Source organism: Moschus berezovskii, chromosome 9, assembly GCF_049115385.1.
Source record: "Moschus berezovskii isolate FMDL1 chromosome 9, NW_MosBer_1.0, whole genome shotgun sequence".
Taxonomy (NCBI): Eukaryota; Metazoa; Chordata; class Mammalia; order Artiodactyla; family Moschidae; genus Moschus; species Moschus berezovskii.
In genome coordinates, this window is record NC_142468.1 from 11,138,651 (window position 1) to 11,166,327 (window position 27,677).

The 27,677-nt window shown below is 37.7% G+C and overlaps 1 protein-coding gene across 8 annotated transcripts in view; it reads left to right on the forward strand.

Annotated features, from left to right (window-relative positions):
* The window catches only part of CEP128 (centrosomal protein 128), a 487,012-nt gene that overhangs the window by 63,135 nt on the left and 396,200 nt on the right, over nucleotides 1-27,677 (forward strand). The window lies entirely within an intron of this gene.

The window sequence follows — 27,677 nt, forward strand, 5'->3', positions numbered from 1 at the left end:
GGGATCAGCACACTGGCCTATGGACTAGATCTGGCTCACTGCTGACTTTTGTAAATAAAGTTTTATTGAAGCATAGCCACTCCCATTCATTTTCAGTACTTCTGTGACACAACAGCAGAGTTGAGATGTTGTGAAAAAGACTGTATGGCTCACAAAGCTTAAAGTGAGTATTGACTGACTGGCTCTTTATAGAAAAAGTTTGCAGATCCCTGGACTAGACTATCATCAGATTCAAACTGGAGGTTACTTATCCTTTAGGTAACATTTTTTTTTTTTGGTAAATGATTTTATTTATTTATGGCTGTGCTGGCCCTTCATTGCTGCATGTGGGCTTTCTCTAGGTGCGGTGAGCGGGGGCGACTCTTTGCTGCAGTGCGCAGGCTTCTCCTTGAGGTGGCTTCTCTTGTTGGGGAGCACAGGCTCTGGGGTGTACGGCCTTCAGCGGTTGTGGCTTAAGGGCTCAGCAGTTGCAGTTCTTGGGCTCTGGAGCATGGGCTTACTAGTTGGGGTGCGTGGGCTTAGTTGCTCCGTGGCATGTGGGATCTTCCTGACCCAGAGATCTTCTGTTTTGGCTGGTGGATTCTTTACCACTGAGCCACCAGGGAAGCCCAAGGTAATATTTTTGTTTTGAAACTGCAGACTTATGAAGAAGTTGAGTTATTAGAACAAAGGAATAATGTATATCCTTTGCCTCGATTCCCCTAATACTCATATTTGCCAGACTTGCTATATTATTTTATATATGTATCTCCATGTGTATGTATATCTAAAAGTTTCTTTTGAGGCTAGTTGCTGACGTAATGTAGATACTTTTAAATCTAAATAATAAGATGTGTGCATTCTCTTCTGTTATCACAGGAGATTGACATTGGATCAATACTATGAACCTAAAGGTTTTATTAAAATTTTGCCGCTTAAAGTCCTTTTCTGGTCCAGGGTACAATACAGGATTACATAAAGCATTTGACCATCATGTCTCTTTCAGTTCAGTTCAGTTCAGTTGCTCAGTTGTGTCCGACTCTTTGCGACACCATAAATCACAGCATGTCAGGCCTCCCTGTCCATCACCAACTCCCGGAGTTCACCCAAACTCATGTGCATCGAGTCGGTGCTCTTTAATCTGGAATAGTTTTTCAGTCTTTTTTTTTTCTAGCCAGTTATTTTGTAGAATGTCTTTTGTTTTAGGTTTGTTGATTTTTTTTTTTCCTCATCACTAGATTCAGGTCTTGGACTTCTGGCAGGAAACCCAGAGAATTATTGTTGCGTTTTTCCTAGGTTATCAGATCAGGAGGCATGTAATGTTGATTTGTTCCATCACTGATGAAAACTGAACATTGATTAAGGTGTTGCTTGCCAGGTTTCTCTACTGTAAAGTTACTATATTATGCTTTTTAATTATTTGTGTTATGGGGAAGCTCTTTGAAACTTGAAAGTAGCCTATATTTCATCATATTTTCACCTGCAAATTTTAGCATCTATTGATTCTTTCATGAAACAGCTACTGCTGTAAGTGATACTAACCAGTGATTTAAAAAATATTCTGTCATATCTATTACATTTATCAGTTGGAATCCTACTGTCAGGAAATGCTTTGTCCTTTTCTCCACTCATTCATTCCTTTGTTAATATTAGTGTAGATTTATAAATTATCATTTTATCATCTTGGTTATGTTTTATAATTGTCATTATAGGAAACTTGTGAGATTACCTTTAAATGTTTCTTAGATATATAAAGCATAAAAAAAATTAGAAACAAGGAATCCAAAAGATTTAAAAACAAAAGGAATGCTTTATTTTTTTCTTTTACAAAATGTTTTTAAAAGTGATGTTTTTCAGATGTACTTGTGTGTTCTTAAAGATCATTAACCCTTTTAGATTGACAGATTAATTTTTTTTTTAGTTTTAGGAAACATGCCCATTGAAAATTAAGAATAAAAATTACAAACCTGAAATTGTAATGTAGGCCGATAGAAAAATCTGCTTTTGTTTTCTAAAGTTCCATTTTTCCTCCATTTCAGAAAAGGACACATACCCTTGTTAGTTGGTAATTACTTTGAAGCGGATACTTTGTTGAATAATTAGATACAGATGTGGGTAGCTTTTTTTAAAAAAAAAAAACTTGATTTTTATACATTTGTTCTCAAAGCAAATTGCATCTGGTGAGCGTAAGAACAGTACTGAAGAGACAATTGTTCTTTTTTGTGAGAGAAGATTAGAGAAATTTTCCGTGCTTATTTTCTACTCTCTTTACAGAATGCAGAAAATTGCAAAGAAAAAGAGAGAGAAAGATTGCTCCCCCCCCCATTCTTGAGAAACCAGAGCCTGAGTATTTGCATTGTAATTGTCATTTTGACTAAAAGCTTGAACAGTACTTTGGAATTCCATCTCTGACAGTACAATAGAGGATCACTATTGATAAGAAATGTTTAATTTCATATTTTGTCACTTTAATATATGTGGTAACCTATGTGCTTTTAATAGGTGATTTTGGATTAAACAGTGCAGTGGAAACTGGAAAGGATTAATTTAGCATGATGTGTTTTCCTACTCCCAAGTTAAGTGGCTTAGAGTGTTCTGGAAAGATCTTGTTTAAGGAGAGAAAACACTTTGCTTTCTGTTTGATATTAATACTTATGGATATACCTGTACTGTATGACAGTAGTAATTTATGAATTTTGTTTGTGGCCATGGTGAAAAGTGAATCTCTAGGTGGGTAAGTATGCCTGGACTTTTAGCCACTATATTCTTCTGCCTCCCTAAAATGTGTGATTCAATGTTAGTTCAAATTATGACAGTTAAAAGTTGTGAAGAGATTGGGAGTTGTCATTAAAAATTCCAGAATGTCAGAGATTTTTGGGTATTGATATAGTGTGTTATTTCTTTTCCATGGGGATGGTCTTGGTCCCTGTCTCCTGTACAATGTCATGAACCTCCGTCCAGAGTTCATCAGGCACTCTATCTATCAGATCTAGTCCCTTAAATCTATTTCTCAATTCCACTGTATAATCATAAGGGATTTGATTTAGGTCATATCTGAGTGGTCTAGTGGTTTTCCCTACTTTCTTCAATTTAAGTCTGAATTTGGCAATAAGGAGTTCATGATCTGAGCCACAGTCAGCTCCTGGTCTTGTTTTTGCTAACTGTATACAGCTTCTCCATCTTTGGCTGCAAAGAATATAATCAATCTGATTTCGGTGTTGACCATCTGGTGATGTCCATGTGTAGAGTCTTCTCTTGTGTTGTTGGAAGAGGGTGTTTGCTATGACCAGTGCGTTCTCTTGACAAAACTCTATTAGCCTTTGCCCTGCTTCATTCTGTGCTCCAAGGCCAAATTTGCCTGTTACTCCAGGTGTTTCTTGACTTCCTACTTTTGCATTCCAGTCCCCTATAATGGAAAGGACATCTTTTTTGGGTGTTAGTTCTAAAAGTTCTTGTAGGTCTTCACAGAACCGTTCAACTTTGGCTTCTTCAGCGTTACTGGTTGGGGCATAGGCCTGGATTACTGTAATATTGAATGGTTTGCCTTGGAAACGAACAGAAATCATTCTGTCGTTTTTAAGATTGCATCCAAGTACTGCATTTCGGGTCTTTTGTTGAGCATGATGGCTATTCCATTTCTTCTAAGGGATTCCTGCCCACAGCAGTAGATATAATGGTCATCTGAGTTAAATTCACCTATTCCAGTCCATTTTAATTCACTGGTTCCTAGAATGTCTATGTTCACTCTTGCCATCTCCTGTTTGACCACTTCCAATTTGCCTTGATTCATGGACCTAACATTCCAGGTTCCTATGCAATATTGCTCTTTACAGCACCGGACCTTGCTTCTATCACCGGTCACATCCACAACTGGGTATTGGTCTTGCTTTTGCTCCATCCTTTCATTCCTTCTAGAGTTACTTCTCCACTGATCTCCAGTAGCATACTGGGCACCTACCGACCTGGGGAATTCCTCATTCAGTATCCTATCATTTTGCCCTGTGATACAGTTCATGGGGTTCTCAAGGCAAGTATACTGAAGTGGTTTGCCATTCCCTTCTCCAGTGGACCCCATTCGGCTGTGGTCCATGTGATCAGATCGACTAGTTTCCTGTGATTATGATTTCAGTGTGTCTGCCCTCTGATGCCCCCTCACAATACCTACTGTCTTATTTGGGTTTCTCTTACCTTGGGTGTGGGATATCTCTTCACAGCTGCTCCAAGAAAGCGCAGCCACTGCACCTTACCTTGGATGAGGAGTATCTCCTCAAGGCCGCCCCTCCTGACCTTGAACGTGGAGTAGCTCCTCTCGGCCCTCCTGTGCCCACGCAGCCACCGCCTATTGGACATGGGGTAGCTCCTCTCAGCCGCTGGCCCTGGCCTCAGGCGTGGGCTAGCTCCTCAGGGCCGCGCCTCTCTGCGTGGTCAGTTGCGCCAGGCCACCCGCGTCTTCGCCGCCGGGGCCGGCGTCTCCCGCGTCTGCGAAAAAGCAAAATGGCTGGCTGAGGCGGCCTTACAAATAGCTGTGAAAAGAAGAGAAGCGAAAAGCAAAGGAGAAAAGGAAAGATATAAGCATCTGAATGCAGAGTTCTAAAGAATAGCAAGGAGAGATAAGAAAGCCTTCCTCAGTGATCAATGCAAAGAAATAGAGGAAAACAACAGAATAGGAAAAACAAGAGATCTCTTCAAGAAAATTAGATTCCAAGGGAACATTTCATGCAAAGGTGGGCTCGATAAAGGACAGAAATGGTATGGACCTAACAGAAGCAGAAGATATTAAGAAGAGGTGGCAAGAATACACAGAAGAACTGTACAAAAAAGATCTTCACGACCAAGATAGTCACGATAACGTGATCACTGACCTAGAGCCAGACATCTTGGAATGTGAAGTCAAGTGGGCCTTAGAGAGCATCACTACGAACAAAGCTAGTGGAGGTGATGGAATTCCAGTTGAGCTATTTAAAATCTTGAAAGATGATGCTGTGAAAGTGGTGCACTCAATATGCCAGCAAATTTGGAAAACTCAGCAGTGGCCACAGGACTGGAAGAGGTCAGTCTTCATTCCAATCCCAAAGAAAGGGAATGCCAAAGAATGCTCAAACTACCGCACAATTGCACTCATCTCACACGCTAGTAAAGTCATGCTCACAATTCTCCAAGCCAGGCTTCAGCAATATGTGAACCGTGAACTCGCAGATGTTCAAGCAGGTTTTAGAAAAGGCAGAGGCACCAGAGATCAAATTGCCAACATCTGCTGGATCATGGAGAAAGCGAGAGAGTTCCAGAAAAACATCTATTTCTGCTTCATTGACTATGCCAAAGCCTTTGACTGTGTGGATCACAATAAACTGTGGAACATTCTGAAAGAGATGGGAATCCCAGACCACCTGACCTGTCTCTTGAGAAACCTGTATGCCGGTCAGGAAGCAACAGTCAGAACTGTACATGGAACAACAGTCTGGTTCCAAACAGGAAAAGGAGTACGTGAAGGCTGTATATTGTCACCCTGCTTATTTAACTTATATGCAGAGTACATCATGAGGAACGCTGGGCTGGAAGAAGCACAAGCTGGAATCAAGATTGCCGGGAGAAATATCAGTAACCTCAGATATGCAGATGACACCGCCCTTATGGCAGAACGTGAAGAGGAACTCAAAAGCCTCTTGATGAAAGTGAAAGAGAGTGAAAAGGTTGGCTTGAAGCTCAACATTCAGAAAACAAAGATCATGGCATCTGGTCCCATCACTTCATGGGAAATAGATGGAAAAACAGTGGAAACAGTGTCAGACTTTATTTTTTTGGGCTCCAAAATCACTGCAGATGCTGATTGTAGCCATGAAATTAAAAGACGCTTACTCCTTGGAAGGAAAGTTATGACCAACCTCAGTTCAGTTCAGTTCAGTCGCTCAGTCGTGTCCGACTCTCCGCGACCCCATGAATCACAGCACGCCAGGCCTCCCTGTCCATCACCAACTCCCGAAGTTCACTCAAACTCATGTCCACAGAGTCGGTGATGCCATCCAGCCATCTCATTCTCCGTCGTCCCCTTCTCCTCCCGCCCCCAACCTTTCCCAGCATCAGAGTCTTTTCCAGTGAGTCAACTCGTCGCATGAGGTGGCCAAAGTATTGCAGTTTCAGCTTTAGCATCAGTCCCTCCAATGAACATGCAGGATTGATCTCCTCTAGAATGGACTGGTTGGATCTCCTTGCAGTATAAGGGACTCTCAAGAGTCTTCTCCAACACCACAGTTCAAAAGCATCGATTCTTCGGCGGTCAGCCTTCTTCACAGTCCAACTCTCACATCCATACATGACCACGGGAAAAACCATTGCCTTGACTAGACGGACCTTGGTTGGCAAAGTAATGTCTCTGCTTTTTAATATACTATCAAGGTTGGTCATAACTTTCCTTCCAAGGAGCAAGCGTCTTTTAATTTCATGGCTGCAATCAGCATGACCAACCTAGACAGCATATTAAATAGCAGAGACATTACTTTGCCAACCAAGGTCCGTCTAGTCAAGGCTATGGTTTTTCCCGTGGTCATGTATGGATGTGAGAGTTGGACTGTGAAGAAAGCTGATCGCCGAAGAATTGATGCTTTTGAACTGTGGTGCTGGAGAAGACTCTTGAGAGTCCCTTGTACTGCAAGGAGATCCAACCAGTCCATTCTAAAGGAGATTGGTCCTGGGTGTTCATTGGAAGGACTGATGCTAAAGCTGAAACTGCAATACTTTGGCCACCTCATGTGACGGGTTGACTCACTGGAAAAGACTCTGATGCTGGGAAAGGTTGGGGGCGGGAGGAGACGGGGACAACAAAGAATGAGATGGCTGAATGGCATCAGCGACTCTGTGGACATGAGTTTGCGTGAACTCCGGGAGTTGGTGATGGACAGGGAGGCCTGGCGTGCTGTGATTCATGGGGTCGCGGAGAGTCGGACACAACTGAGCGACTGAGTTGATTGAATTGATTGATACTGTGTTATAGGGAGGCAGTCTGTGGTTTTGGCTAAAACCTGCTTCGTTTTAGTGATCTCATGAGGTTCTTAGATCCTCAGAGCTTTATCTATTCCCACCTAGTGAAAATCGCAGTATTAGTCATTGGAAATGGATTGAGGGAAAACTACTCTCCTTTTCTTATTTAGAGTTTTTGAAAATTGTCTGCTCTTCTGTTCTTTATTTCCCATTCCTCCTGGTCTAAGCAGTAGTGCTAAGCGCACACTCTGGAATTCACTTCCTTTGATGAGCCTCAGCTGCTCATGTGCTACTGCACACGAATGTCAGATTTTCTTAACTTGGTAAGGGCCTTCCTTGGCCTTCAGACCTCACATGTCATATTTCAGACAACATTGTTCTCGTAGCTCAGTTGATGTCTCTCTGGAGAGATGAATGTTCCATTAGCTGTGCGATAATTTTGTATAGCTTTTAAAAATATTTATATATTTTAAATGAAAGTGTGGTTGATTTACATTGCTGTGTTAGTTTCTGGTGTACAGCAAAGTGATTGTTAGTATATATATATATTTTCAGATTCTTTTCCATTGTAGGTTATTATAAGATATTGAAAATAGTTCCCTGTGCTGTATGCTGCTGCTGCTAAGTCAATTCAATTGTGTCTGACTCTGTGTGACCCCATAGACGGAAGCCCACCAGGCTCCTCCGTCCCTGGGATTCTCCAGGCAAGAACACTGGAGTGGGTTGCCATTTCCTTCTCCAGTGTGTGAAAGTGAGAAGTGAAAGTGAAGTCGCTCAGTCGTGTCCAACCCTTAGCGACCCCACGGACTGCAGCCTACCAGGCTCCTCCATCCATGGGATTTTCTAGGCAATAGTACTGGAGTGGCTTGCCATTGCCTTCTCCGACCCAGTGGTCTAATTATCATGATTTCCCATAAGAACATTACTTAGGACTTTGTGTGATGACTTGATAGTATCTGAGTCTGGACAGAGTTGGACTCAGAAATTCCTTCTCCAATGAGAACAGGAACAATCCTGCCATCAGTCTGCCTCATAAACCCAGCCCCAGCAACAAGACTTTAATCCACAGATTAAATAATTTGCCAGCACGTCAAAAAGAACCTTTATTCTGATTTGAATAGCCTCTTATGCACTCATGCTTTCTTGCCAGATGCCTTTGGAGCAGGTGCTTTCTGGGATGGAGCTTTCTGACCCTTCTGAGTTATAGGAGGAGGTGCTGCCTTCTGGCCTGCAGCTTTCTGGGCAGGAACCTTCTAGGCTGGAGCCTTTTTACCCGCAGTGGTGATGTTTTTTGCTGGAACCTTGGCAGCGGCAGTAGCCACTGCCGCTGCCCCCGTAGCAGCAAGGGCTTTCTTGGGAGAAGCTTTCAGGAGAGTTGCCTTTTGAAGTTTCTTAACTTCAATCTTGATTAGTCTGTTCCTCATTTTCCTTGCCTGTGCTGTATAGTAGGACCTTATTGTTCATCCTTTTGTTTATAGTAGTATGTATCTGTTCATCCCAAACTCCTAATTTATCCCTCCCCACTACCTTTTCCCTTTGGTAACCATGTTTCTGAGTCTATTTCTGTTTTGTAAGTAAGTTCATTTGTAACTGTATTTTTAGATTCCACATATAAGTGATATCATTTGATATTTGTCTTTGGCTTAGTTCTCCAGTTCCATTCATGTTGCTTTAAATGGCATTATTTTGTTCTTTTTTATGGTTGAGGATTCATAGGGTTGCAAAGAGTCAGACACAGCTGAGCGACTGAACTGAACTGAATGTTCCATTGTATATATGTACCACATCTTCTTTACCCATTTCTTTATTGATGGACATTTAGGTTGCTTCCATGTGTTGGCTGCTGTAAATCGTGCTACTGTGAACATTGGGGTGCATGTATTTTTTCAAATTAAAAAGTTTCCTTCTTTTCCAGATACATGCTCAACAATGGCATTGACAGACCATATGGTAGCTCTACTTCTAGCTTTTTAAGGAACTTCCATACTGTTCTCCATGGTGGCTTTATATTCTGGTTAACAGTGTGGGAGGGTTCCCTTTTTTCTACCTTCTCTCCAGCCTTTATTATTCTTAGACTTTCTGATGATGGCCATTCTGACTGGTATGAAGTGATACCTCATTCTAGTTTCAATTTGCATTCCTCTGCTAAAGGAGATCAATCCTGGGTGTTCACTGGAAAGTCTGATGCTAAAGCTGAAATTCCCATACTTTGGCCACCTCATGTGACAAGTTGACTCACTGGAAAAGACTCTGATGCTGGGAAGGATTGGGGGCAGGAGGAGAAGGGGACGACAGAGAATGAGATGGCTGGATGGCAACACCGACTTGATGGATATGAGTTGGAGTGGACTCCGGGAGTTGGTGATGGACAGGGAGGCCTGGTGTGCTGTGATTCATGGGGTCGCAAAGAGTCGGACACGACTGAGCGACTGAACTGAATAAGTAGTCACGTTGAGCATCATTTCATGTGTCTGTAGTTCATCTGTATGTCTTCTTTGGAGAAATGTCTATTTAGATCTTCCGTCCATTTTTTTGATAATTTTTTTTTTTATGTTTTGAGCAGTGTGAGCGGTTTGTATATTTTGTAAATTAAACCCTTGTTGGTTACATCATTTGCAAATATTTTCTCCCATTCCATATGTTGTTTTTTCATTTAATTTATGGTTTCCTTTGTTGTGCAAAAGATTTTAAGTTTAATTAGCTCTCATTTGTTTATTTTTGTTTTTATTTCCATTACTGTAGGAGTCAGATCCAAAACGATATTGCTGCTTATTGTGTCAAAGTGTGTACTGTCTGTGTTTCCGTCTAGGAGTTTAAAAGTATCTGTTCCTAGGTTTAGATCTTTAATCCATTTTGAGTTTATTTTTTTATATGGTGTTGAGAATGTTCTAATTTCATTTTTTTTGCAAGTAGCTCTCTAGTTTCCCCAGACTATTCATATAGGTCTTTTAAATTTTGAACGGTTGTTGTCTGAACTTTTACTAACAGAATTCAAATATTGTTAAGCTTGTAACCATCAGCCTTTCCTTGTTGAACCATTGTGTAAACAATAAAGTATTTGTTTAACATTATAGTAATTTGGATAGTAATTATCTGTAATTTGTCATATTACAGATTCCTTTTGGTCAGACACTTGATAGTAAGGTAACTTTGATTAGTTAAGTTTAGTGGCATGAGGTAAGAATGGTGGTGCTCGAAACATCAAGGGAGTATTTAGACTGTAAGCCCAAATCAGAACTCTTTTGCAGGTACAAAATTTGCATAAAATCTTACATAACATTTTAAACTCTTGACTCTGGGTATCTTGGGAATTCCTGACTTGCTTTTTTTTTTTTTAAAACGAGCTGTTTTTTATAAATTGAATATTACTTGTTCATCTTCAGTTGAATTACATAAAATGAAAAACACGAGATAGATATTTGTATATGTTTTTTCAGAGCATTTTGTAGCATATTAAAATGCTAGTTCCCTGATCAACCCCCACCAGGAGTATTCCATACTTGCATATAACCTAAAGTGAACCAGTTTCCTTAAGATTTAAAAGTGTTTCATGGAGAAACCCATGGGCAGGCAGGGCATGGAATCTTAATAGAAGATAGTGAATACTAAATGAGAAATTCAGTGTAGTGTGGGAGCTCGGCTCAGTGGTTTTCAGTCTGTGCTCTGATGGAAAACCAGATTTTGTGAGTCTCTTCAATAAAATGAGACCATATACAGAGAAATGAATTGATGGATTCCGCCCCCCCCGCCCCAGTATTTTCCTTCATTTTTTAGCATCTGTATCAATTGTGAAAAACCTAATGAAGAAATAGCTATTCATTCCTTCCCAGAAATCTCATTGTGGCTCCAGAGATGCTGAGTAATATGGTTACTTCAACTAAGAAAAGCCTTGGGTACTGTTTATTAATGTATTTAGTTTGGACTCATTAAAGGAGAAGCTTCCACTGAAGCCAAGAATGTTTTCCTAATGTCCTCTTAATAGCTTTACCATCTCCCTTGAGACTTCTGAGCCAGTTCAGAGGAGATCCTAGTCCAGCAAATGTTCTAACGTGGCCTCGTTAAGCCTTTCTTCTGCTCTTCCTCTAGAGACTGTGCTGTTTGATTTGGAGTTGTGGAAGCCTTTCTGAGGCTGCTAAATTTGGGCCTCTCTTCACTTACCTTGCCAGGGCTGAATTCCAAAACTTTTGCATGGCCATTTGCTTTACCCTCTTGTTTCTATAACCAATACTCTCTTTTTCTGTGGGTATCCCCTACATTTTCACATTTTTTCATAGTACAAGCTTCGATTCCCCCTGATATTATTAGATCCCTTCTATATAAGTGCCCATTAAATCACCCTCATGTTGGCCATCCCAGTAGCCTCCCTGGGTGTTAAGAAAGATCGGTAGAAATTATAAGTAAATGAGAGTTCAAAAATAATAGACAGTTCTGTGGAAAGCACAAGAAAAGCTCAGAGAACGCACCTAATTTTTGCAATCCTTGGGGTATGAGCTCTAGAATTTAGTATTTTGTCAGACCTAGGTGATGAGGTGGAGTTTAATAGAGAATGACACAGGTAGGGTGACACCACCCAGGGCCCCAGACTGACAAAGGGCTGAAACCCAGAGTGTCACACCGGCACAGCCACACGTGTACTGTTCTGTAGGAGGATGAACATGTGTTGCAAGGTAAAATTTGAAAACTCACTCTCTAGTGTACTTGCTTCAGGTGTTGGGGGGGATTGTGTGCAGAAGAAATTTAGTCCTTACTTTGAGCCACGATTTTTATTCTTTTATATTTTTATATTCATCATATTTTAATATATATATTTAATATTCATTATTCTTAATGCCATTGACTCTTTTTCTCCTCCTTCCTCAACGATGGCTGTTTTCCTCTCTCTGTTCAGTTTCTGGTAATATATGAGGTAAAGTTTTTAGTCTCAAATTATTCCTGTTAATTACCATTTCTTGATGTATTGTCTCTTTTAATTGTACTTGTTTTGAAAATATTTTACTTCTGGCATTTAAGATAGTATGCTCTTAATAAATATTTGTTGACTGCATTAAGTTGTGACCATACTAATGTATTATTTTGATACATTGTTTAACAGGTTTTCTCATATGGTTCTTTGTTTTTAAACTTTGTATTTAGTATAAAAATTATTTTTATATATAATTTAAATAAATGTATAACTTCATATCATAAATTCTTACATGATCTTTTTTTTAATGCAGCTTTATTGCTCAGGTCATTTTTTTCGTATTTCTTTCCCTCTGTTTTTCACTATCAATTACTACCCCTACTCACTAAAATAAAAAGAATAGTGTAAACAGCCTGGGATATATTCTTTTTTTTCCTTTTGTGCTCTTGATTATGCTGGACAGATATATATATATATATATATATTTATAAAATATATATACATTTGCATATGCAGAGGTTTTGGGTTTTTTTTTTTTTGATGTTTTTATATTAGTAAACTGGGATTACATGTATCTACATTTCTTCACCTTCCTTTTTTTCTCTGTCAGTACTCTGAAAATTCCTTCAAATAGCTGATGTGGTTCCAACTTAATCTTTTATTGCCATTGACAGATCTTTTATTGTAATAGAGATTACCAGATTATTTTTCCAAATAGTTCTAAGTCTTCACTTTTTTATCAGCAAAATAGCTGAGAGTGCCCCCTTTCCCCCACGTTCCTACTGTTAGTAATGGTTTTAAATGTTTTTAATTTTTGCCAAGTTGATGAGTATGAAGTGTTAACTCATTTTTGTGTTTATTTCTATTTCCTATTAGTGAATTTCAGTATCTTTTCACATACTCGCTGGCAGTTTTCATTTGTGCCTGTGCAATAGCCTGTGGATAAATTTTGCTCATTTAAAAATACTGGACTGTACAGTAAGTCCTTTTTGATGATCCATTTTGAATATCATGTGTACATGTCAGTCCCAAATTACTTGCATTTTCTATCATGGCAGAAGGAAGGAATCTTAAGTTATTTCTTACATGACTAATGAGTTGCCTCAGCATCCTTTTTGAATAATTTCTTCTTTTCCTTCTGGTTTAAACACCACTTCTGCTATATAGTGTCCCATGATATCTGTCTGAGTTCATATTTGTTCTGTCTATCCCTGAATGTGTTGTCTATCCCTGAATTATTCCTGATAATGTGTTGTCTCTATTTTTTAGAGCTTTCATTATATTTCGGTGGATGATAATGAAAATCTCTTATCAAGTTCTATGAATAATCTTGCTGGTATTTTGATTTAATTGTACTAAATTGTAGATTAGTTTGAAGAGGTGTTTTCTAATGTTCTTCAATAATATTTATAATTGCCTCTATAATAATCATGTATATCTTAGGCTTACTTCTTAGTACCTTATGGTTTTTCTTTCTATTGTGATATTTTCTTTCATTGCATTTCTAATTGATATTTTGTAGCATATAGGACGGAGAAGGCAATGGCAAGCCACTCCAGTACTCTTGCCTAGAAAATCCCATGGATGGAGGAGCCTGGTAGGCTGCAGTCCATGGGGTCGCTAACTGAGCGACTTCACTTTCACTTTTCACTTTCACACATTGGAGGAGGAAATGGCAACCCACTCCAGTGTTCTTGCCTGGAGAATCCCAGGGAAGGGGGAGCCTGGTGGCCTTCTGTCTATGGGGTCACACAGAGTTGGACACGACTGAAGTGACTTAGCAGCAGCAGCAGCAGCATATAGGAAACCCACTCCAGTACTCTTGCCTGAAAAATCCCATGGATGGAGGAGCCTGGTGGGCTTGCAGTCCATGGGGTCAGAAGAGTCGGACACGACTGAGCGACTTCACTTTCACGTTTCACTTTCGTGCACTGGAGAAGGAAATGGCAACCCACTCCATTGTTCTTTCCTAGAGAATCCCAGGGACAGGGGAGCCTGGTGGACTGCCGTCTCTGGGATCGCACAGAGTCGGACACGACTGAAGTGACTTAGAAGCAGCAGCAGCAGCGTATAGGAATGCAGTTGTTTCATATCTGGCTCTGTTATCCAATAATTTTGTTAAATGATCTTGTTAGTTCCTATAATTTGTTAATAGCTTTAATGACTTCCTGTCTATTGTATAGCTAATCATGTTGCTGTTCAGTCACTAAGTCATGTCCAACTCTTTGTGACCCCATGAACTGTTTCACGCTGGGCTTTCCTGTCCCTCACTATCTCCCAGAGTTTGCTCAAATTTATGTACGATGAGTTAGTGATGCCATCCAACCATCTTAGTCTCTGTTGCCCTCTTCTTCTCCTGCCCTCAGTCTTTCCCAGCATCAGGGTCTTTTCCAGTGAGTCGGCTCTTTGCATTAGGTGGCCAAAGTATTGGAGCTTCAGCTTCAGTATCACCCTTCCAGTGAACATTTAGGATTGATTTCCTTTAGGATTGACTGGTCTGATCTACTTGCTATCCATGGGACTCTCAAAAATCTTCTCCAGCACCACAATTCGAAAGCATTAATTATTCAGCTCTCAATGTTCTTTATGGTCCAACTCTCACATCTATAAATGACTACTGGAAAAACCATAGTTTTGACTATCTGGACATTGGTTGGCAAAGTGATGTCTCTGCTTTTTAATTAGCCATCTAGGTTTGTCATAGCTCTCCTTCCAAGGAGCAAACCTCTTAATTTTATGGCTGCTGTCACCATCAGCAGTGATTTTGGAGTCCAAGAAAATAAAATCTGTCACTGTTTCCACTTTTCCCCCATCTATTTGCCATGAAGTAATGGAACCGGATTCCATGATCTTAGTTTTCTGGATGTTGAGTTTCAAGCCAGCTTTTTCAGTCTCCTCTTTCACCCTCATCAAGAAGCTCTTTAGTTCCTCTTTGCTTTCTGCCATTAGAATTGTATTATTGCATATTTGAGGTTGTTGATATTTCTACCGGCAACCTTGTGAGTCATCCAGCCCAGCATTTCGCATGATGTACTGTGCACACAAGTTAAAGCAGAGTGACAATATACACCCTTGACGTACTCCTTTCCCAATTTTGAACCAGTCTGTTGTTCCATGTCCGGTTCTAACTGTTGCTTCTTGTCTTGCATACAGGTTTCTCAGGAGACAGGTAAGGTGGTCTGGTAGTTAATCATATCATTTGAAGTTAAAGGCAATTTAATTTCTTTCCTTGTGATAGTTTTGAATTGACTAGAAACTCAAACGCAATGTTGAATATAAGCAAAGATAGTAAGCATCCTTGTTTTATTCCGATATTTATAGAAATGCTTCTAGAGTGTCAACCTTTTGGAAGTGTTTGTGCCTGGTTTTGACTGCTGTCCTTTATCAGATAAAGAACATTGCCTTCTGATTGTGGGTTGCCAAGAGAGGTTGATTTTTTAAAAAGCCATGAATGAGGACTGTGGAACTTATGAAATATTTGGTTTTTGGTTGCACTCTGTTGCTGTGTGCAGCTACTTTCTAATTGCAGTGCATGGGCTTCTTAGTACAGTGGTTTCTCTGGTTGCAGAGCACAGGCCCTCGGCGCGTGGGCTTCAGTAGTTGCAGCTTACTAGGAGTTAGTAGTAGTAGGCTTAGAAGTTGTGGTGCATGGGCTTAGTAGCTGAGGCTTGTGGGATCTTCCCGGATCAGGAATGGAACCCACGTCCCCTGACTTGTCAGGCAGATTCTTATCCATTCTGTCCCCTGGAAAGTCCTCTCTTTCATTTAAATGGAATTGACTTTTTATTAATTGATGCTAGGCTCTCTCTGCATTCCTAAGAACTTCGTTTGGCCATAATATATTATTTTTTTTAATACATTGCTGAGTTAATTTCCTAGTCTTTTCTTTAGTATGTTTATATTTACATTTATGATTGAGATAACTGATAATTCTCTTTGCATTACTCTTTTTGGTTTTGAAAGCAAGGTAGGTAGGTTCCTTCTTTTTCTATCCCCTGGCTCTGTCTGTTTAAGAGGATTGTCTATTTCTTGAATGTTTGTTAAAATTCACTCACATAATCACTGATATCTGCTATCTTTTTGGTGGCTAAGGTTCTCAATTTCTGTGTTTTTTGGTTTATATAAACTCAATTTTTTAAATTCAGTTTGGTGATTATTCCTGATTGTGTAGTTTATCCATTTTGTTATGTTTTGGTATTAATTTGAAGAAACAATCATAGCCTTGCTGTATTTTTTTTTCAAGATTATTCTGAAGCTTTAGCCTTTTAATATTATTTAGTTTTTGTTCTTTTTTTCTTTATTAATCTTACTAGATATAACTATTTTATTAGTTTTCATTTTGACTAACTTTGTTTATTAAATCATCCACTTCTGCTTTTAACTTTTGTTTTCTAATTTTTCACTTTTAGGATTGATGTTCTGTATTTCAGACTTGCAAGTTAATTAATTGACTTGTCTGTTTTTAAAAGTTAATGCTATAAATTTATGAACAAATTACCCTACGTTTTGACATACTATTATTTTATGATAGTTTCCTTCTAAATTGTATAATTTCTATTATGATTTCTTCAATAATTCAAGACTTAGGAGTGCCTTTTGGAATTTTGAAATATATATGTATGCTTTTTTTTTTTAACACTTTTTAGTATTTATTTTTAATTTCTTTGAAATTTGTTGAAACTTCCCATTTAGCCTAGCACCATTGTCATTTTTTTTTGGCATTTTATGAATAAAAAAATTAAACATTTTCCATTAAAAATTTTTTTTTTCTATTTGGGTTTGTGTTTAAATGTACATGGGTGACCTTACAAATTTTTCTAAGGAATATATATTCCAGCCAGCCATAGTGATTTCCTCTCCTTGTCTTATTGGAATGTTTTTCTTCTGATTCTCAGCCTAACTTACTCTTTTTCATCCTTCAGGTTTAATTACCACCTCTTCAGAGAGAACTTTCCTGCCCCCTTGTCTAAAATAGCCCTTTTCTGCCCCATTGTTCCTTATTATGTCATAGGACTTTATTTTTTAATATTAACTTGTGAAGTCACTTTAGTCGTGTTGGATTCTTTGCGACCATATGTACCGTAGCCTGCAAGGCTCCTCTATCCGTGGGATTCTCTAGGCAAGAATACTGGAGTGGGTTGCTATTTCCTTCTCCAGGGGATATTCCCAACCCAGGGATTGAACCTGCATCTCTTAAGTTTCCTGCATTGACAGGTGGGTTCTTTACCACTAGTGTCAACTGGGCAGCCCTTTTACTATTACTGCAAGTTGCCTATAGTTATGATTTGTTTACCTGTGTTATTGTATGTCTTCCCCTCTATGTGGCATAACTACTTACGTGATTTTAATTCTTCCTCCATTGGTAGGAACTTTGCCCATCATGCCCTTTTGCTCTTCATTTCTGGGGCACATAGTACAGTGTTTATCACACAACAGACATTCTGTGAATAGTTGTTGAAAAATGAAGACTGCTTTCAAATGTAAATAACCATTTAGCTGCATATAACATTCTTGATAGAAAGTTTCTTTCCAAGATCTGTATACATTTTTGTATTATTCTGTGGCTCTTATTCTTGCAAGGAAGAAAGTACACATCTGCAAATTTTAACTTTTTTTTCTCGATCAGGGAAAAAAAACACACTTTAATTGTCAGGATATATTAATCGATAAGCAGTGTCTTGTAAACTGTAATAAAACCAGGCATTAATGTATCTTTTAAAAACAGTCCTTTACCTTTTGAGTGATTTTCATCTTTTAGAAATTCCATATTGCTTTTCTGACTTAATGACTCCTGAAAATGTAACCTAAAAGTGAAAACATAACATAATAAAATAATGGCATTAAATCACTAGTGATACGGCCCGTTTGTGTTAATGGTCTGTATTTCTATATAAGTTATTATGCCCTCTTGTCTTACAAGTTTTAACTTTTTTGAAGTATAATATATAACCGTTTAAATGATTTAACCCGAATCCCATAAATATTCTTCAAGAATTCAGACAATCACGATTAAGTTGTAAATATTTCAACTTTTGAAAATGGCCATTTTGATATAGTAGGTTACTGCTTTTCAGAGTATTAATACGTTGATAATTTAGAGTCGTTGGATTTCTTCTGTCTTTGTGTCTAACAAAGTTAGAGAATAGTTAGCACTACACAGATTCATGAAATACAAAAGTAGGACCTGTTGAAATAATTATGGGTTTTTGAAACCACGTGAATTCAGCTGTGTGGAAGTGGATAAACTGACACTATACCAAGTTGTTCCCATTAGGGGTCAATAGCAGATGCTTATGGGCTTGGGTTTGTGGATATTGCAAATAATGGACAGAAAAGGTTTTTTAAGAGACTTTTCAGATACAATTTTTTCTTATGTAATTGTCAAGAAGTTTTTAAAGGAAGTTCTTTTAAGGTTTCTCACATAAATTTCATCAAATGTTTCAAATTTGGATGACAAAAATCATAGGATTCTTAGTAATGGTATTACTACATGTTTTTGACCACTAGTCGTCAGTATTGAACCATCAATGGTGACACTGCAGGCATCATTTATTAAAGTTGCTAAACTTTGCTGAAAAATGATTATAGTATATACACATACCTCATCTCTTAGGGCTCCCTAAAAGTGCACTTGGCAAAAATAATGCAACTGGAAAAAAATCTAATTATTTAACTACTGCTATTTGAAACCGAAATTTGAAACAGTGTTGCTTTCTACTATTGAAAAATGAAAGATGACATATGGAGTATTACATATTAAGACATCTGTTATATTTAACACTAAAACTGTCATTTCTATGCCTTTTTGTTAGTTTCTTTCATACTTTCTATTCAGAGTTATAATTCCCTCTTCCTCTCTCTTTCCCTCCCACTAAGGAAAAATCTTTTTATGTATAGTAAAACAATTAGAGACTACAGTTTGACATGAGAATTTATTTCACTGGGATCATATAGTCTTGTGCCATTTTCCAGGTTTCATATTCCCAAAGATAGAGTCTCTAAAACACTATTTCCTAATGATTATTTTCTTCTCCTTAGTAATCACTGCCTTTGCACCCTGTTGTCTTATCACCCCAGTTATATTAATTTTCCACTGATATTCTAATGTTGTTTGTTTTTCATTTGGTTAATCTTGTTTGTTTTTCTTGACTTGTTAGTGGAAAAGCATTTTTTATAGCTCTATCATGACTCATTGCATTTCTAGTGAATTTGCATTTCTATTCAGTACCCTGAATCCTTTTTTCTTTCTTTCTTTTTTAATACTGCATCTGTAGTTTTATTTATTGCCCAAGAAATGAGAAACAGCTTAGGTTTTTCTAACATATCCTTGTCCATATTATGGTCATGTTAGCATGGCATTTGCAGCTATTACCTTCTTATGTAGTTCTTTGATGGGCTTCATACGGCAGTGAGAAAAAGCTACGCCATTTCATGTTTATTATCTGAGGTTGAGAATGTGAAGCCTTGCTCTCCTGTATCCGTCTTGGATTGGGATCAAGTTGGAGTGATGCTGTGATTCAGAACCGGAACACCTGGGCGGACTTGGTCTCTGGAGCTTCATTTCCTGATCCTTCCCCTTCTGACTCGTGAACTTGTAGAGAAGGTGCTAAACCTTACCTTTTTGTGTGACTCATCCTAAGAGTACCTCATATGATTTATTTCTTCTGAAAAATATGGCTATTCATCTTGACAGTAAAATAATTTTAATTTTATATTATAACTCTTTTGTATGTATCTTTTATGGCCTTGCCTTCTCCATTCCTCCCATTCGTCATATCCAGTTCATTATTAAATTTTGTCAACTCTGTCTTGAAAATATTGTCTTAATTGGTAACAACTCACCTGTCTATCACTTCTACCCTGACTTATTATCTTGATCTTGTGGGGGCTATTGTTTCCTGCTTGGGGTAGTGGAGTAACCTCTTTGCTTCCATTCTTAACCTCCTTGCAATCTTTTCCCCACAGAATCAGATAATGTTACTTCTTTCTTCAGAACCCTCAGTTTTTTCCTTATCTCGTTCAGGATGAAGTCTAAAATCTTCAGCCTACAAGGACCCTCTGATGTGGGCCCTGCCTGCCATCTTACCCTGGTTTTCTATTGTTCTTCTACTTTGCCTAATTAATCTAGGGCAGTTACCCTGGCCTTACTTTTCCAAGGATAGGCCAGGCACCCTTCTGCTTCTGGACATTTGTACTTTCCACTCCCAGAGCCAGGGATTTTCAACTTGGAAAGCAGTTGCATTGCATACACCATCTTGTCATTCACAGCTCTACTTCAGAAAAGCCTTATTAATTAGCCTACATAATATATCCCCCTTTTCACTCCTAAGCTTCTTATCTGGCTGTATTTTTTTCTTTATAATACTTTTCCCTGGTTCCCATCTGTCTGTCGTCTCTCCCTCTGAGCAGAACGCAGGCACTTGGTCTGTCGTACTCATTGCTGTATCTCCAGTGCCCAGAACAGTGCCTGCCATAGGCCCGGTAAGTGTCTCTTGAATGAATGAATGAATGTTATAAGCTATTCATTATGAAATATTCATTTGGCCAGTACTCTCACGGACCTACCATGTGCCAGGTGCTGTGCTGGGGACTAGGGATTTAAAGACTCTTAAAATGATCTATTGTGCTTTCGGGCTCCCAGTTCAGTTGGGAAAGTAGAAATGTTAACAATGAGTGTAATTTGTGTGTTATTTCAGCTTTGCTGAGGCTCCAGAGTAGCCCTTAGGGGAAATAGTTACCCTTTCTCTGCCCTTTGGGAAAATTTGAGTGAAAGAGATGGCATTTTTACTGAGATTGTGCATTTTCAAATCATTTTAGGCAGATCTTTTATGAATATGATTCTATTCTATTGCTTATTGCTGTGTAAGAAGCACTTTACCAATCTGTGGCTGAAATCCTTATTTAATTTCAGACCCACTATACTGTTGATTCACAACATTGCTCTTTGTCTTATTATTTTATGCAATGCTAATTATTTTCTTCTCTCTTTTATGTTCATTACCTGTGGATTACTTTTTTTTTTTTTTCAAGATTAAACGCTTTTTTTCTGTAAGGTTGTGAAAAATCCATTAATGTCAGCATGCTGAAAGAAAGGAAATAGATGGGAAAAGATGATTGGTTATTATGGGGTTTGTCTTTCAGAGTTGGTTGAATGCTATTCGGCACAGCTGGAAATGTGCAGGTCCCGGACACGCAGAGTTCCTTAGGCTTCGGCAGTCTTTCTCTTGGTCTCTCTCCTGTCCCCCCATGTCCACCCACTGTCTTATTTAGCTTAAGGTCTGTTTTATTAGGCATTGATCCTTTCAGATGACACCAAAGCACTTTAAATATTCTGTCTGTGGAAAATGGTTTTTTTCTCCTCAACTTCTTACAGAAGTTGGAAGAGATCTTGGATGTTGTCTCTGTCAACCTTATATTTACTCAGTACTTGAGTTTCCATTCACAGAGCAAATTTCCTGCATGAATGGTAGATAACAGAGACAAGTCTCTACCAGCCATGTTATCTTTTTTATATTGGGAAATACTGAGATTAATAGCTAACCAGATTAAAGATAGTTTCATTTTGATACTATTTTTCAGGAACCTGTTATTTAATATACTCTTTAATATTGATAAGATGAAAGTTGAACATTTAGAAGTATATTCCACATCAGAGAATAAGTAATGTGTCAACTGTTAGCATCCTGGTTAAGGCCTTTGGATTCTTTTGAAGGGGGCAGTTCTGTGAGATGATGTGTAGGTGTAAGTTGTCCTAAAATTCTAACAGTCTCATTTCTAGATAATTAATGCTTATGTCTTGTTAGGCTTTTTGCTTTATTAAAAACTAATACCTAAGGCTATTATTTATTACATACTTATACTTTCCATCCTCTTTCACTTCCCTGTTTCAACTATTTTTCTCAAAAATTCTCCCATATATACTAACTTACATCTTCTTATTATTCAAGTGGTTTTGAATAATGTGTGTTTTTCGGGATGTCCTTCTGAGTTGTTCACTGTGCTCATAGTTTCCATGGTCGTACCCTTGTTGAAGTAAGTCCTCATATAATTTTTTGTTTCTTCTTTCCTAACTGTTTGCTCTCTAGGTTATTGAAGAGTCACTAATTCTATTAGGACCACTATGGCCTCTGCCTCATTCTTTGTTTCACCTGTTCTTTACACATCTGCTTAGGTATTCTTGTAAAGCATCTCATATTCTCTTATTTATTTATAAATAACTACCCATATTGCTTCTGTGAGTTGCATTTAAGTCTGACACATATTTTATGTTCATACTACATATGACTAGATCTCAAAGTAATGCTTAATCACATTTTTTATGTGTGCTTATTTTTTCTCGTCAATATTATCTCTGCAAATTATGACAAATACTGCTAACTTAAGTCTGTGTAGGGACCATATGCAAATAGACATTTAATGCTATTAATGCTATGATGATGATGAAAAATATTTGTGTTCTTGTTGACTGAACAGCTGTCTGACAATAGACTGAGGTTTTCTGAGTGCAGGACTTGTTTAATTTCTACTTTATGCTTTTCTTGAAGAGTGGAATGTTTTTATTCACATTTTCAGCAAATTTATACTAGACCATCTGTTTATAAAGCCCTTTCCCATAGTTATCAATTAATATTTATTGGGCAACTACTGAGTGCATAGTAATATTGTGCAAACAAAGATGACTTTGCTACAGATGGGCTTATTCATAGGCTTGATACTGTTTTATTTTGATTAGAAAAAGTAAAAAACAAAACAAAACACCCCCCCCACTGCAATTCAAAGGCGTAAAATAATATCTTCTAACTGAACAGTGAAGGATGTTGTATATTTACAGAGCATTCTGCTCAAAGACACCTAAAACTTGAGAAATTCCAAATTAAATTTCCATAATTATCTATGATATTCTGTTTGTCAATAATTCTAACTCCATGGTCCTGCATTTAGAAAGTCAAACAAAGTATCATATTGCTGTGGGATTTCTAATAAAACTATGTGTCTCTTTTTTGAGAGGGAACTACTCAGATAAAACAGACCCTCCACTAAGAGCGGTTGCTTTTTGAATTTGAAGGAAATCCTGGAAAGTACACTTGTTGGGCTCACATTTAACTTTACTTGCAAGATTTTTATTAAGTAAAAGGTTGCATAAAAATAAAATCCATTCCAGTAAAAGCAATGGCATTTAGGAGGGTAATACTCATTACCGTTGTTGCTTTTGAATTAAGGAAGTCAAAAAGACTTGTATGTCTTTTCAGCATACCAACTTTGTAGGCAATGATTAAGGTTTTGTTTTGCAGATTGGCAAATTTAATAACGTCTGAGGAATGAAATCCTGACACTAGTCAATACAGGGTTTACTTTTGAGTTATTTTTATAGTCATGGTAGTGGATTTTCACTGATTCATCCATGGTCTCTGGCCTACTTAGTCTTCCATGTGGCCTTGGGCTACAGTTTAGGGCAAAGGCACTGGCTGTGCAAGGGAGCAAAGGAAATTGGCGCTCATGGTAATTGAACCCATGACCTCGGTTGACTTCTTTGGCATAGGGCGTCCTAACCGGTCACAGACTCCATAAATATGAACGTAATGGAAGCAATGAGTTTGTTTAGTCATCAGGGAAAATAGGTCCATAATATGTACCCATCTATCCTACCATAATAGTTCCTATGAAAGCTTTTTGGATTCCTGAAATCATAATCACCATATGATAAAAAGAAGAAGAAAAAAGAAAAGACATCTAGGCCATTCTCAAACGAAGCTTTGAGTTTTATGCTGTCAAAACCTCAGGTGGCTTTAAAGAACATTATTTAAGATTTTACTTACCATCGGAAGTTATAGCAGTGTGCTTCAGTTCAGTTCAGTCGCTCAGTCACGTCCGACTCTTTGCGACCCCATGAATCACAGCACACCAGGCCTCCCTGTCCATCACCAAGCAGTGTGTTTAACTACTGATAAATCTTACTCAACCACTTGATTCTTGATATTACTCTACTCTTTGAAAAGCAGGAATGACTGCAACTTGTGACCCCTCACTATGTGCTTACTGCTTCAGTATGGAAAATACATATTGTCCAGCTGGCAGCAAGGTTTTAGAATCTTCCCCTTTGATTTCCCCCAAATCTATATGGTGTCACAGTGGTAATGATCAGTATCAGATTCCCTTGGACTTCTCTCACACAGTTTTACTTTCACTTATTTAAGTGTTTTAAAATCGTAGATGTTGGTATAGAATTTTTGTTCCTTGGTTACGGCTGAAAATAAATTTCTTTGAACAATTTAAGTAATATTCACTTAACTGTCTTTGAGTTAGATATTGGCTCAGGGATTTAGAAGATGAATGTATTGTTTTCTGCCTTGAAAAGAAACTTAATTTTTTTTTGTTTTGTTTTGTTTTGGTTTTTGTTGGCACAGATAATCCCCAACTGGATGAATTTAAAGGCTAAAATTTTCCATGACTTTAGCTAGTTTTCATGTGGGAGGAATCTCTGACTTGATTTAGGAAAAAACAAAATTTAGAATTTCACAGAACTTGATAGAAATAAACTCCATGTTAATTTAAATGAGTAGTACTAGTTATGAGCAATAAAATCCTGCTGTATTATGCATATATATTCCTTTTCAAAATATGTATTTTTCTATTGATGTTTGATAGTTTTGGAGCTATGATTTAGGTTTACAGAAGAGAATTTCGGAAATAGCAGACTTTTGTCTTTTAAAAAATTCTAGTCAAGTCAGGTTTCAATTATAGTGTTTTATACATACTGAGTACTTAATAATGTTTTTCTTCTGTTTGAAATATGACATTCCCCTAAAGCTTTTGATTTTTTAAAATACATAAATGTAAACAACTTACAGCTTCAGTTTTTAGCTTATGTGGTCTAATTGGCATCAAAATATGGTGGTTCAGTGGTAAATAATCTGCCTGCCAATGCAGGGAACATGAGTTCAATCACTGGGTCAGGAAGATCCCCTGGAGAAGGAAATGGCAACCTTCTTTAGTATTCTTGCCTGGGAAATCCCATGAACAAAGGAGCCTGATGGGCTACAGTCCATGGGGTTGCAAAAGAGTCGGGCATGACTTAGCGACTAAACAGCAACCACAATTACTATATTATGAAGTTTAAAATATTTGCTGATTTTTATTTTGTACTTACATAAACAATTATAAAAAGTAAATGACTTATGAAGTCTTGAAAAGATATAGAAGAACCTTAAAGGCATATTACTATGTGAAAGAGGCTAGTTTGAAAAGATCACAGACTGTATGATTTTGACTAAATGACTTTCTGGGGGGAAAATATGGAGATAGTAAACAGCATCAAGTTGGGGTAGAGAGGGGAGAGATGAATAAGTGGATCACATGGGATTTTTTTAGAATAGTGAAATTACTCTTTATGATACTATAATGATGCATACTTGTCATTATACATTTGTCCAAACCCATACAGCGTGTGACAGCAAGTGAACCTTATGTAACCCATGAACTTTGGGTTATTATGATGTATCAATTTAGGTTCATTGCTTGTAACAAATGTACCACTTTGTTGGAGAATGTTGATAATTGGGAGGTTATGCCTGTATGTAGACTAAGTGTATATGGGAACTGTCTGTACCTTCCTCTTAATTTGGCTGTGAACTTAAAACCACTCTAAAAAATAAGTTTTTTTTTTAAAAAAAAATATATATATAAACACAAATATATATACATATATAAATACACACACATATATATTAAGAGCAGCTGTTATAATTTTCAGTAATATGACTTTTCATTTTTTATTTTTACTGGGGAAAAAGAAAATCTGACTTAAAAGTTTGTACCTTTAATATAATATTACAGACCTGTTGTTCAGTGTGAGCACAGACTTGTTTTTCTGTAGCCCTATTGGTTTACCAGTGAAAACTGTTGCTTTATCATCTACATATCCTTGCTCTTGTGACCAATGGCATGCAATTGTAGCACTGCTGTGTGACTAGGGTGAGACAGGATAGCTTATGCTCATAATTTTTTTTTTTGAAATTTCAGTGGCCTGTGTGGGTAATTAACATGTGACCTTTATTTCATTCCAGCTCCATCATTCTTACCCAAGCTTTGCTGGTCCATTTAAAGTAGACAAAAGGCCTTTAATTCCTTATTTGTTCTACATTTTTGAGTGTGTTATTTTTTAGAACCTCTTGATAAACATGCCTGTTGTCAAAGTTGTGGGAGTTTTTTTGGTCAGATGAAATGTCTGCAAACATTTTATTTTTCTCCTTTCCCCTATTCTTTTAAAGGAAAGACTCCTTTTTAAATTTTTTTCTGGATTATATTTAACTGTGAAAATTCAGAAGCATCAGACTCTAAAGAACTTAAGTATTACAATACTCAATATGTTAGTCTTTTTAATGGAAATAGGCACACTTGGAAAAGAAGAAAAGTTGTTATTAAAGGTTTAACTGTGCTCTGGGACCCTCTATTAAGGCCCAGTGTTGTTGCTGTGATTTTAAATATGTAAAAGACAGTCTGAATCCAGAAGCAGGGTACATGATAGCTTTATAGCTAAACTGCTTTTAAGAAAAAAGTTTTAAAGGGCAAAATAACACAGTAATAGAAATTCATTGGCATGTGAATTTTTTCCTCTTTATAACTACTTTTACTGGGTCAGTTTTCAATATAATTCTAAGTTGCTTGATCTAAGTCAAATGGAAAAGAAATCCAGTGTGGGCTTAAATTCTTAAAAAGAGATAGTAATTGAATTAAAGTTTGTTACTAAGATTTAAAGAAGTGACTTGTAATTTTGATTTAGTTAATGTTAAACTATTTCTCATTGACTGTACCTGTTTTTGCAAAATTTAAAGTGCATTAATGTATCTATTTACTAGGTCTTAAGAATTAGACTTCTTTTGGTCTTTCATTTTAAACTAATGTAGAAAATAGGTTCAGTGTTTTGGGCTAGAATATTGCTTGTGTGTTACTTGTTTACTGGCTTATGATATATAGGTAGCAGAAATAATGTTTTAAGTTAATGAGATTTCTAAATAATATGGTTGAAATAGAGTAATTTGCTTTGGGCTGCTTCTCGATACCTCACTTTTGCTCCTCCAATGAAAACAATAAAATTTTAGTTCTCATTGCCTCAGTTTTCTGAGACTTACATATCCTTAGAGCAGCAGTCCCCAACCTTTTGGTACCAGGGACTGGTTTCGTGGAAGAAAATTTTTCCACATACTGGGGTTGGAGTGGGGATGGTTTTGTGATGGTTCAAGCAACTACATGTATTGTGCACTTTATTTCTATTACTAGTACCTCAGTTCCACCTCAGTTCATCAACCATTAGACCTTGGAGTTTGGGGATCCCTGCCTTAGAATAAAAGGATAAATAAAAAAGGAGGGCATTAGATGATGTTTTAGACACCAAGTAGAGCTACACTAGAAATGTATGTTATTTTGGAAAAGTGATAATTAACTGGAGAGTGAGGAGGAAAGGAAGTGTTATTGCAGATTCTTAGATATCCAAGAGAATTAGAGATTCTTTTATTCAAACAGCTCATATATGGAAATTCAAATTTAAAAACAAAATAGACAGTTGACTTTCAGAAGAATTATGTTTCTCTAGGGCATAATCCTGGGGCTTCCCTGGTGGCTCAGAGGTTAAAGCGTCTGCCTCCAATGCAGGAGACCCGGGTTCGATCCCTGGGTTGGGAAGATCCCCTGGAGAAGGAAACGGTAACCCACTCCGGTATTCTTACTTGGAGAATCCCATGGACGGAGAAGCCTGGTAGGCTGCAGTCCATGGGGTCGCAAAGAGTCGGACACGACTGAGCGACGGGACGGAACGGAGGGCATA